At 33.5% G+C, this 13,626-nt stretch overlaps 1 protein-coding gene across 7 annotated transcripts in view; it reads right to left on the bottom strand.

The window, feature by feature from the left end:
- Positions 1-13,626, bottom strand: part of FSTL5 (follistatin like 5) — a 380,792-nt gene that overhangs the window by 174,618 nt on the left and 192,548 nt on the right. The window lies entirely within an intron of this gene.

The raw sequence follows: 13,626 nt of genomic DNA, 5'->3' as shown, positions 1-13,626 counted from the left end.
TACACACTCTGCTGAACATCACTGTACTTTCATTACCAATAAGCACCAGAATGTAAAGGGAAGAGCACAATTCACTTCTCTGGCAATTGTAATGGAGTCTACATTTCAGAGGCCCGAGCCATTATTCTCAGAGTCACACTTCAGGAGTATTTAAAGAGTGCAAACCATAAAATTTCATGTTAGGAATGCACTCATTTGAACTTCAAAACATAGGGATTTGTTGAAATAAGCATACCAAATTGTGTATAGCCTCATCTCAGAGTTAAGAAATACTTTTAGAGTATTCAGAATGAGCTGTGGTTCCAATAATCTATGCAAGTCAGTTGGTTGAGGTGCATTTCATCAAGTTAAGAGAACCTTCCTACTTTGCTTAGGTTAGGAAACCAATAAGTGAGAAATGCAGAAAAAATAATGAGATAATAATGAGACAAGCTTTTACTTGCACGCTGATAATTTTCTATTTTTCCAACAGTTCAGATTAGAAGAGATCTTTATAGCATGTGTGAGTACCACTGATCTCCTAAGACTGAGACAAGAGGAGACAAGGCCAACCAATTTACAGACTGGAGTAGCCAACATTTGTATGCCAAGGAAAACAGTGAAATGCCTGTAGGATTAATTTTTTACAATTTATTTTGACAGGAATTCCAGCCTGACAGCTTTTTTTCTTTATTGATGTTGAGTGTTCTTGTCTTGGAGGGTTTGGTTTTGTTGATTGGTTTTGATTTTTTCAAGGGCTGACTCTACTCTTATTTACATTTTAGTATCTCAGTCTTTCAGCAATTATAACTAAGTAAAAAGGGATAAAAAAGTGTTGCAAATCAGTTGAAATATAAAAAATAATAATTTTTTAAAAATCACACACACTATAACACTGCAAGTTACCAATCAACCTAGCAGTGTACAGCAAAGTAAAAAGTAAAGAAGTATAACTTAGAAAAGAAAATTCAAGTAATTTACCCTATTTTTTTTTCATCAAAACTTGTTTTTCAAAGTTTGGAGTTTTAAAAGACTATCTTTTTTCAAAATTGTGATTGTACTAAATCATCTACATTACAACTTTTGGTTTAAAGATACAGAACTCTCTCTACATAATTAGCTTTTAGAGAGACCATTTTTTTTTTTATGAACAATCTTTTCTCTCTCTTTTGTCATTTTATTTTAATGACTTCCTCATAAATAAACATTGTAAATAAATTTAAACTGATGTAATTTCTGGGAAGCTACTAGGCCTACTTCTACATTTAGTGGGGATTAATCATCCTGGCATGGTACTTACATCTACACAGATCTACATAAAGAAAAGCTTTGTCCATCTGTTTTCTGCCACTATTAGAATTAGAAAAAAGAATTGGCATTTAAAATATTTTTTTTAAGTAACCATGGAAGAATTTTCTGAGGCTATTCCTGTTAGTTTTTACTTCCAAAAGTAATTTCTGTTACGTTTTCATTCAACCTCTTGCAAAGTGAACCACCTCTTTTTCACCAGTCCAATAAGCAATTAAAAAGGGTTACCATATTAAAATAAAGTTGTTTCACCTTCACTTATAATTTTATGTACAATCACTCACTTTAACAAGAGACAAACATTTAAGATCCTTTATTGTTTGATTTGTCCTACATATTTTAGAAATAATAATACCTTATTCAATATTCTGCACTGAAAATTCAAGTCCTTAAATCATGCATTATAAAAGAGTATTTAAATACCGCAAATACGAAAGCTTCATCAGGTGAACTCTGCACGAACATTTTGTGTTATCAGATTATCATGCACCACCATTCACATTTCAAAAATTTCTTTAACTTCAACCAAGGTCCTGAATGTTCTGTAAAAAATTTGTACAAGACTTAGGAAAATATACTTAGCACATGAAGACTGAAAACGTATCTACAGTGCATCCTAATGTCACAGCCCTTTGATCAGCTAAATAGCATTATTCAGGAAAACAACACTTTCTAGTCTACATACCCAGATTTTCATCTTTCAGAAGCAAGGACACAAAACAAGCACCACAGATTGGCCCCATGCACTCACCATTCATGGTATGAAAAAAAAACATTACGATGCACACCCACATCGCATGAGAATTAAAAATACCTTCATTCGTGAGGCCTAAAAACATCTTCATCACTATCACCACTAATACTTGCCTGTGGAGTAAAACAACTAAAGAAATGAAGCAATGATTTTCTTTTTTTTCCCTCAACACTATCTTTGGAGTGAAGTTGGAGATTTTTTTAACTGATGTCAAAGTAATATATGAATGTATAGGTTGCTTACACAAAGAGAATATCAAGGCTACTCTAATGGCTGTACATATTGCACCTAGACTTACGCTCATTTATCTGTGAACTACCAAAATGAAAAAAATTTCTAATCATTTATAACTGGCTATTTCATTTGTACTCCTGGGTAAAAATGAACCCCCATCAACTGTTAACTCATGACTTAACCTGCTAATGTCCTTCTATCATTGGGATATGTATTCTTCCTGGTGCCTATAGCAGCAGGACTATACCCTATTCCAAGTCCATTGAGAGCAAAAGATAAATGAAAATGTCTCTATTTCCAGAGCTCAATACAAGGAGTATTAAGACAAAAAAAAAACCCCACAAAATGCAACAAAACAAACAAAAACCCCAAACCATCACAACAAGCACATGAAATGTCATAGGAGTCACTTCTGATCTCTCATTTTCTCCGCTTTTTTTTTAACCTACCTATTATCTGTATGTACTGGACATAGGCAAAGCAAGTCTAACTCTACTTTTTAAAAAGCATTTCAGAATACTTCTAAACTTTTTAATATTTTAAAGGAGTCATAAAAGAAAATCTTAAAAATATTAGTTAAACCGTGAGGTGAATTTCCATAACATAGAGAGTAGGTAAACCCCATCCAACATAAGTGAGGAACTGCCACCAGTCATGATGATTACCAGATCAGCTGGATTTATATTTCAGACAAATCCTAAGACCATTTCAAAACAACATTTAAGTTTACATCACACTATTGGTACAAACAGTATGTTTTCAACAGTTTTTTCACTCTGGGGAGGGCAGGGGAGACACAGAAGGTTGTGTGTGTGGTTCTTTCTTTGGTTTCTGTTGATTTTTTTATGGTTTATTTATTTCAAACTTCTAACCCAGTATTCTCTCCCTTGGGCTCCCTTTTACATCTTTCATGCTTGCAATATAACAAATATTCATCAACTGACTGATTTCAATGAGCCTAATCTTCATTATACTCAGTAGGGAGGCTTGAATTAAATCCTGAGATTACTGAAATGATAGTGTTAGAGAAACTTCCATATAAACTGGAGGGTTTTCCCTGTCCCACAGTAGTGCTTAGCATTTTAGGACTTTCTGTAAATGAAAATCTAAAACACATAACTTTTCATTTTCTTTAAAAATTTGTAATTATAAAATACTGTAAAAGTGAAAGAAAGCGTTAACATTCTTATATATTGTATGCATCATTTGTGCTCACTTGATCATCTAATTTATACCAATTTCATGTACTCAGTATTATTAGGGGCTTTTAAGTCTTTTACCAGGTTGGTTTTTTTTCCTACAAGACTTAACACAAAAGTATGTTTTTCCAACTACCATAGCTAAAATGTCTGCTTTAAAACTTCATCATACAGTAAAGAAGATAGATATACTCCCAGTGTGGCCATTCACCATCTGCTTAAGCAAACACACTTCAAGATGCTTCTACAATTGTGATAAAGTGACAGCAAGTCTAAGAGCACACAGAGCTCATATTCTAAAATGATGATTGTACAACTATAGTTTGCATCATAAGGGACCAATAAAAATCTTTATGCTCTGTTTGAATAGCAAGGACTTGCATAAAAGAGAAGATGGAATAGGAAAATAACAAAGAACTGATCCATTCAGCAGTTGTCTTAAATTTAGGAGCACTAATGAAACTTCTTGACCGTAATTAGTATTTAACACGGCAAGGAAATTTTTCTGTCTTTCAGATTTTTTTAGTGATATACAAGGCTTGCCATTTCACTAGATCCCAGGAGTGCTTTTTTCTCATTTTCCAGGTGGGATTAAGAGTATGGAGTGCTCATGATTAACACCACTACTGCTATTCTCCATGTATTTAGAATTTTATTCTTCTAATTATCAAAGCGATGACTGGGAAATGCCAATTCATAGCTTCCTCCTTGCACAGTGAAATACCCTGACAAACAGGCTGCATACTAAGTGAAAACCTGCAGTTTTATTAGTCAAGAGCACTTTTTCTATTCTGTACAACAAACATTATTAGACAGATATTAAATCTGTATTAGAACACTGCTAATAGCAAAATATCAATGCACTGCGTGCTTACCAGGATTCTCAGTAATAACCCTATAGCGAATAAATTCTAGTTAAGAATTTTACTGCTTTAAGGCCAACATCAGCAGTTTTCTTTGGCATAAATACTTTCTCTTGTAGAGATTCATCAGACTTGGTCTCTAAATGGTGAGAAGAAAAAAAAAGAATCTCCACCATCTGTTCCAGCCTTGAGGGAAACAAACTTTCCTGGCACTTTATAGTTCAGGATTTAATTGCACCCAAAGCCAATACAAATACATGCAAGAATATAAAACATCACTCTTAGTGAGAAGTTTTGTATAATTTTACATTAGCTTATTTCTTAGAGCTACAGTTTAGCTTACTTTTGCTGTAATCTGTTTTCCTTTATTTCCTGTTGTTTGCTTTCAACAATTTTAAATTAAATCCACATTATCATTCCAGATGAAGAGAAAGCTAAAGGATCTAATCAGGTTTCATCACCCAGTTTATCAAATTTTATTTACTCTCTGCATGAGTATCAGAAGTATATTTTCTGAGGCCAATGAGAAAGACTAGTTTCCTCCTGACAAATAAAAACTTCAAATAATAAAAATATTATAAATTTCATATAAAATATTATAAATAATCATTAACAAAGTTCTGGTTTCAATGACAGAAAAAGGGAGAAGTTCAGAGTCAAACAAGAAGAAAAATAAATTAGAATAAGGCAAAAATTAAGTACTTTGATTTTCTGAAATTAATCTTTTAAAATCAGTTTCAACTGATTTAAAATCAGCTGGAGGATTCTTTGGGCCACTCTATATAAATTTAAATATGAGCCACATTTGTTTTACCTCAGGGTAAAATCTGATAATATAATCTACTTTAATTGCAGTTTATGTCAAAAGGAATATTGTATAATTGACAACTCTATGGCAAAAAATGCTGTGATGAATCACTTATTATAGGTCTCTGTCAAACTTTAAATTATTATCTTTTGCTTGCAATGTTTTCTGTTACAGAAGTAACAGTATAAACTCTGGTTAGAGGTGGTATAAATACTTTAGTTTTTTTAACTGAGGTAAATCAAAATTTCCAAGTCCTGGCACTAAATAGAATATATACAATGTTCATCAAAAACATGTTATTTTATTTATTCTATTTACTTGTCTATGAAAAAATTGACAGAGTATATTGCCTAAGTCATCTTCTTCAGATAGTGCTTGTGGCTACTTCTTTTCTGGTTGCTTTTAATACTTTTTCATACCATAACTTTAAAAATTAAAATCATAATAATAACATGATAGCTGCTATCACAAGCATGGTGGCAGGAAGCTTTCTTTATTTTCTGGTCACAAGATGAGACAAATCAAAGGGGAAAACTGGAAGTCATCAAGATAGCCATCAACTAAGAAATGTAATTTGGAAACATCTGGCTGATGCATTTTATTGCTTATATTCACACTATTAGATTCCAAGAAAGTTGGAAAAAACATATAGTTGAAAAACATTGACAAATACTGACAATTTTCCTAAACCAGCTACTGTCAATTGAGTAGATTTTCTTTAAATCAATTTTGTTTCTCAGGTTCCACTAGGATGCTGCACACTAAAAACAAGTAAATAATCATGAAAAGACAATGCTACATTTCTAGTTTAGTTTACCATAAACCCCACCTACCATCCTATATTAAAAGTAAAGAGAAAGATTTAACTTAAAGGTTTTATCCACTGTAAATTTATTTACCCCATCCATTATTAGCTACTAGAGCCATAAATAATATTTTTGCATGCCTAATTTTCTTCAAAATACTCAGATTTTGTAAAAGAAGCTATGGCTTTTTTTAAGTTGGTATACCATATACTAGCCAACTTGAATTACAAATATCATGCCAATGCCTTGTATATGTATCCAACTGCTAATGATTTTTAAAGGCCAACAATATGTTCCATCAGAAAAATTTCCCACAGGACCTAATGATAATTCTTACTTTATTTAATTAAAACTTTTTAAAGTTTGCATTAGACCGTTTGCAACAGCCGTTCAGTAGTTTAAGACTTTGTGCTTACTCTAAACTTAAAAATTATGTTTCTCACTTAAATGTCTGCCTGAGTACAAAGCTTGCTTTATTTACTATTAATTTGTAAGAAACTTTTAGTTTTATTTATTGCATTATATTTTTACTATCCCATACAACTGATTTGATAGTAAAAAATAGTTCTTTAATTATTTTGAGGTACAAGCAGCCATTTTGCTACTACATTTTGCACTACTGTTACCTGTTTTCTTCCAGTTTTAAAAACATTTGCTATGTTCAATACTAAACAATACCAGTATTTATTTTAGAATGTCACAAAAGAAGTTGTGTGGTGGTTTTTTTGCCTTTTCCCAAAATTTTTATAAAGGTTATTTAAGCCCAGAAATTGAGACATTATTTGAACCATACCTGTAGAATCCTTGCACTGCTAGCAACACATCAACACTTTTCTGACAGTACCAAAAAAGCAGGATAGCAAAGAATATTCTGTCCTGTGAGTGGCACTGCCCTATCCACTGGCGCAAGTTACCAGGTTTGAAAGGAGGGCACTAGTACAACTCTGTCCACTAATTACACTTTGCCAGAACTCTGCTTTTCTTCCTCTGATCTCTCCAATTCTTCCTCAACAGTACCAGAAGCTACTGACTGAATTTTAGCACCATGAGCTACATTCTGTTTCTTCAAAACCAGGCTGAAGGTGTATAAGGATGGTTTTTTTTCAGAAATGCATATCCACACAAAATAGTAGAGGTTGAAGGAAAACATAAGAAATCATCTGGTGCTGCTTCCCTGCTCAAGAAGGGTCACCACCTGGTTGCCCAGGACCTCATCCAGTCAGGTTTTTAGTATCTATCTCCAAGGAAGAAGATTCTACAATGCTGGTTGTGTGGTTCAGTAACTTGGCAGAGACTTGACAATGAAGCTTTCAGGTTAATACAGCTTCTTTGAACAGATTCAGCATCGTTGCTGGAAAAATTAAAAGTTTTAAAATTTTCTACCAGTGAAAATCTATGATGTCCATAGATCCATTTCTTTGTGTGGTATCAAACAGCAGTGATGACCTTACAAGATATTTGAAACTTCATTAAGTTTGTACAGAGATTAGCTAGAGAACACTAATTCTTCATCACTATGTGAATGTAGAATACATAATAGCCAAGAGCTGATTAATAGATTTATCCCAGCATTGAAGGCATTGATATACAAAGATTGGGACTTCTCTAGACAGTGAAAATAAAGGATGTCTTTGTAGTATATCTTTAGCCAGGCAATAAAAGCCAAGCCTATAATCACAACTTATTTCAGGATCTCCCCCATTGTCATTGCCCCATCCAACATTTCAGAGGTATAAATTTAATGCAAAGGAGGAAAGTGAGAATAGAGTTCAGGACATTCATTGCAAGGAGATAAAACATCACCAACAGCATTGAAGTTAATGTTTAGTTTTTAAATTAAGCTTCTTATATGCATGTTCTCATAAATACATTGAATTTAGCTTCACTCTGCAGATCTAGTTGCAGATATTACATATGTTGGCTTTGCACACCAGTTAGTTTAAGCAATTTAAGGCAACACTGGGGAGTTTAAGAGAGATATTTGAGACAAATCTTGTACAGATGTTGGAGGAAAACCCCCCAGTTTCAATCTCATGAGCAACGGAACTCAGGAAAATTAACTGTGTGGGGAAAACAGGGTAGAGAAAGAGTGCTAAAATTTAGTATGGTTTCAAAGAGTATTTAAAAGATTCAGTATTCTATTAGAGCATCACTTTCCAACAAAATGTTGAAAGAAGTAGCATATCTGCCATTAACAGTGATTTTTACCACCCTGTGAATGTTCAATTACTAATCTTACCTCTACATAAATTCAGGATTTAATATTAATTTCTTGACTGTCACACTAAAGTGAAGATATGGAGATCATAGCCTGGATTATTAATCTAAATCTAATAATTCCTATGTGCTATCAAACATTTTATGATCAAGCAGAAACCTTGAGTTCTGAAAGATATTTTCAGATTTTTTTTCATAATACAGTTTGTGTTGAACGTACTTCTGGAGTGCTGGCTGAAGCTTGACACTTTGTTAGCAGCAACCTTAAGGGTGATGTTATATGCAGAAAATCAGACTTTCAGAATGAGTGTAATAATGATGATTTTGAGAACTTCAACACAGAAGCCAACTGATAGCCAGAATAAAAAAACAAATACATCTTAGGAAAAAGTTCTTTTGCAATGAAAACACTGGATTGGTATTCAGATTAATGTATCCTAGTTTCTTTTGAAAGATTGCTAACGATCAAACCTAAATAATGGGTTTAAGATTTATATAAAGGACAAGATGAAATATTTCTAGAAGTGAAACTGGCAAGGTGACAGAGACTTACCTGCTTGCTTTTGAAGTATATGAACATCAAATAAGATTAAATAAATGCCAGTGCTTCTAAATGAATGTGCCAATATTTTGATAATCAATCTAAGATCACCTAGGCCACAAATCAAACACAAACAAAAATTTAAAAACTACTGTCTTTGAACTAATCCTGTGGAAGTCACTGCAGAGGCTAGGCAGGCATCCTAGATCTTTTCTGTGGGATAGTTAGTATTTGGTTCACTTCAGCTAATTCCCCCAGCCCTCTTAAAAAAAGGAAAAGCCTATAGGCTTTCCCCTAGTATTCACAGTCTACTGCTGAAATCCTATGTAGCTCACAGGATCTGCTGTATGTCAAGCACAAAAGCTTGCTTTGAGTTTATTCCTGCTTTATTATTTCAGAATTTTTATTTCTTTTCTAGGAATTCAAGGCAGCCTACTCATTTCTTCCAATACAAGGCAGCCCATTCATATCCACTCTTAGCTTGCCCTGATGATTTTGTAAGATGCTTTTGGATCTTTTTTTAAGCTGTTAAACCAAAATTACTTTGGTTATTCCTGCTAATGTCTCTTGAACTTTTTCCAGTTTACTCATACTTATTTTGAATTTCTCCATAGTCAGCTCTTATCCTCTGCCCTGAACAGTTTAGTATTTGGGAGTAAGCTTTCCAACCTATCTATCTACTTTGTCTTTCAGGAACAGTCAGGGGAAAAGAAAATGTTGTAGCATTCTTTAGATATCTAGGTATTTTAGTAATACTAGTAAGAAATCTGAAGCTCACAGACTTTTTAACAGATGAAAATATTCTCCAAATGAAAATGAGACAGAAAAAGAAAGATGAGATTAAAATAATGTTAATACCATAAGGATGCCACAGAAGCTACTTTTAAGTAGAGAGCTTACATATGAAGTAAACTTTATTCTACAAATATTCTATAAAATTCAAGGTATATAGGAGTATTTTCTACATTCCTGAAGATTCAAAGCAAATTGACATTTGTTATAATGACTGAGTGTATCACTGTATGGAAATAAATATAATATAAAATATAAAAGAAGCCCAGGGTGCATAGAAAATACAAGATGAATTTGTCATGGAAATTTTTTAATCTCTTATTTGTATTTACTGGCCTGGTTTTAGGAAAATGGAGTAAAAAAAGTGAACACAAGGAAATATAACTGAAGCTTATCTGATGTCCCGAAAATGTCATTCAGGACCCAGTACATTGTCCCACATGTGCCCAACTGAACTTTGTAGAAATTGAAAAATTATGTTTCCAGCCTTCTAAGTTCTGCACAAAGCCATTGATTTCACAGTGCCACTTCACAGAATAAAAATAAGGGTAGAGACACCAAGTAAAATAATTCCAGGCCATTTGAATCCCCGTCCTCTGGGGCCTGTTAAAGGTATGGCTAGCAAGAGGCAGGGAGGGGTTAGCCAGGAGTGTCAAACGCACTGTGAGTCAGATGCTCCTTAGTGCCTTTCTTACACCCAGCAGAAGCTGCTCTGAAACACAAAGTCCCTGGCTTGAGAGCATTCAGAACACTGGAAGCAGAGAGCATGCAGAGCCAACCTAACCCCTGCATACTCCCATGCTCATGCTCTACACCTCTTCACCTAGCATATAAAAAAGGCATATCAGACTTCCCAGCTGATATGGTCAGTGTCAGATCTAATGAATAATCTAAGCTCCAAACTTTGAATTTTGTCATTAATATTTCCTTTTATTTCATCATTTATGTTTCCTCTTCCCATCACTGAACATACCATTGTGGCACTTGACCAACTCTTTTATGTTTTTTTAGCTCCTTTATATGAATATCATTCTTAGAAAGTTCCTAAGGATCACAGGATCACATAGCATTTTCTAAAGAGTTCTCTTGCTTTATTAGAATAATCTTAAATATTTTATATTTTTTTAGATTGTTCAGGCTTGAGAGCTGCTCTAAAAGCTATTGTAAAATTTTCATTCTGCAACATCCAGATAGAGGACACTGGACTTTACCTGAGGGAAATAGAGGACTCTACAGGTATACAAAACACTTCTAATTTAAATTCATAGAAAAGGGGATTATAAGTAATTAGCTTCTCTGTAGAATTCATTTTGCTTCTATATGAGAAGAAATTGAGACAGTTTATTGACTAACTCTCAGGGTCACAGTTAGCATCTAAACATCTAACCAAGATAGCAGGAAAAATCATTCAGTGTCTGATGCATCATGACATGCCAATAAGTAACGGAGGGAATAATTATAGAAGGAGTGGGGAAAAAGTAATTTCTAATTTAGTATGGCCATTATCTTGATCCATGTGAAAAATGCAACATTTGCATAACAGTCTCAATCATCAAGGAAAAACTTTCAACTTCAATTACTGTTTTGCATGTATTCCACACATGTTTTGGAAAAAGGGGTAATTTCATTTGGTGTGAAGAAATAAAGATAGCAAGTGAAAAGGGAAAAAAAAAGGGGGAAAAAATAGTCCAATGAATCTGGAAATAAATAAGCTACAATAAAAAAACAGGTAATAGATCTGAATTTGAAGATTTTGTTTAAAAAAACAGCATGTCAGCAGAGTACAGCTTTGACACAGCTTTCACTACCTCAAAATGTATTTTTCACAAGTTTCAGAAATGGCTCTCTGTGAAGGACTTGATGCTCTTTGTCTATGTTCTATACATAGCTTAGCTAAGACACACATTTTTCAGTGATTTTAATGGAGTTTCAACATATAAGCCAAAAAACTCACTCATTTAGCAAGGCACTCTTTAAACTCCACTTAGCATGTAAGTGTTTAAGAGGGCAATTTTCAAACCATTAAGTAGAAGTCACGATGTTTGAGATCAACTATATATCATTTGGTTACAAGATGTATTCTTCAAATAATTATAGCTACCTAGCTACTATTGTAATGTTAATTGGGTATATAGAACATTAGCTTTTAAAATTTTATACTCCAGACACAGAATACTAGTGTTTTCTGGAAAGCTTACTCATTTAAATAAGGTGTATTTCTAAGCTTCTCTCGTCTTGAGCTCCATACACAATTTAAAACTTAAAATTTCTCCATCAAGAAATATTTCCCCTGAAGAGGGGAGAACAGAGAACCCAGTATGTGGATTTGAAGCATAAATACCTCAAAGCATTACCTTGTTAGAGATTAAATAAAAAAAGCAGTTAAGTACACAGTAGTTTGATCTGAAAATCAATGATTAGCAATGAAATAATATTTAACTGCTGTCTTAATATCGTCATTGTTGACAGTGATTATCTTAGCATGCGACAGTATCTTGCATGCACTCCTTCTCCATACACCCTTCCCCAGCTCAGACTAGCCTTTTCTAAAGGATTTTGTGAAAGCCTAAACAAAGTGCTCAGAATATTTGTTTTCCGATCTTCTTGGAATTTTTATGGTCTCAGAAGCAGCTCCTTGAAATGAGATCATTTGTGCTAAAGGATGTCAGCTAAACTAACAAGGAGGACATGTGGCAGTGCCCTTCTGACACCATCAGTAGTGATGGGGTTCACCTTCTCTATCCAGGAGGAGCACTGTTGAGGGCTTTTTCCTATTAGCTTTTTACAGTTTTTGACCTTTAACTGGCAGAACCTTCAGCTTTATTGAAAGCAATCTACTAGTGGGCTAACTTAGAAATGTTTTGTAAAAGAAAGAAATCATATAAAAACAACTTTACATCTTCTGCCTCCTTTCACTCCAGGTAGAGTGGATGTTGGAAGACAATTACAAAAGATGGAAGATGTTGGAAGATATTCACAAAAGACAGTAATGCTTTAACAGCATTGTGCTCTACTACAGCAATGAAGCAGGTGAAGTTAACATAGAAGAAATTGAGACTGATAAGGCCCATATATGTGAAATAATATCAAGAAAAATAACTGTCCCCAACTCATCTGTTTAACATGACTGAAGTCAACATAGAATGAGAAAGAAGAAGGAAAATGAAGTATTTTACATTATTTTTAGGCATATAGTTATCGCCCAAATTAGAAAATTTGAGTCTTGATAAATAACAGTTTTCAAAAGGCAGCTCAGACAAAATCACTTAGAAACCCTAGTTCTTTACTGAAGACTGTAATTGACTAAAGGAAAACTCTACTTTTTTACCTTTTTAATCCAGCATCTAAATTAGGTTTCTGAAATTAAACACCATTCAGATACTCCATTGTCCACAAGTGTGAAAGAAGCATGATGAATTTAAAACATAAAGATGAGCTAAAAAAAGGTAACTTTTGGATTAAATTTCTACCTGAAGTACTGTCTCATTTTTATAAATAAATGTCTCTTTCTCTAAGGGGAAAAAATGTAGCAATGCTACAATTTTTCCCACACATGCTCTGAAATTATTTGTGTTGTATACACCATACTGCAGAACTGAAATTAGCCTCATAAATTTAAACAATCTGTGTTTTTTTACTGTCATTTCTCCTATCAGAACACTACATCATCAAAGTATTTTAAAAAAGAGATTGTGACTGTTAAGATGAAAGTATTCATGTTTTGTTGTTATTGCACAAACCATTCCCTACAAATACCATATATTATACTCCTAGAATCCCATTTTAATTTTCCACTACCTCAGAACACATGCTATGTACTTAAGGCCTATAAATTATGATGATATATCAATTTTATACAGTGTCCATAGTTAGTTTTGAACAAAGTTAAACTTTCTCTATTACTTATATGTGTACTCCTGGAAGAAGATTTCCACATCCCCAGTTTAACCTATGGATACCTGTACCTCAGCATTTTTTGATGTTGTTGCTTAGCTTATCATGTTTTCAGGAAGCACTAGAAAGACTAATAAAAAAGGGACTTATCAAAAAAATTTCCCTTTCTGCCAAAGCCATCCACCTTTTTTTAACCAGTGAAAACACACTCTGAATCTGTCAAAGTAGTTA

Source organism: Cyanistes caeruleus, chromosome 5 (assembly GCF_971803275.1).
Source record: "Cyanistes caeruleus chromosome 5, bCyaCae1.hap1.1, whole genome shotgun sequence".
NCBI classification, from domain to species: domain Eukaryota; kingdom Metazoa; phylum Chordata; class Aves; order Passeriformes; family Paridae; genus Cyanistes; species Cyanistes caeruleus.
The sequence above is the reverse complement of the archived record's forward strand: the minus strand, read 5'-3'. Positions and strand labels throughout refer to the sequence as shown.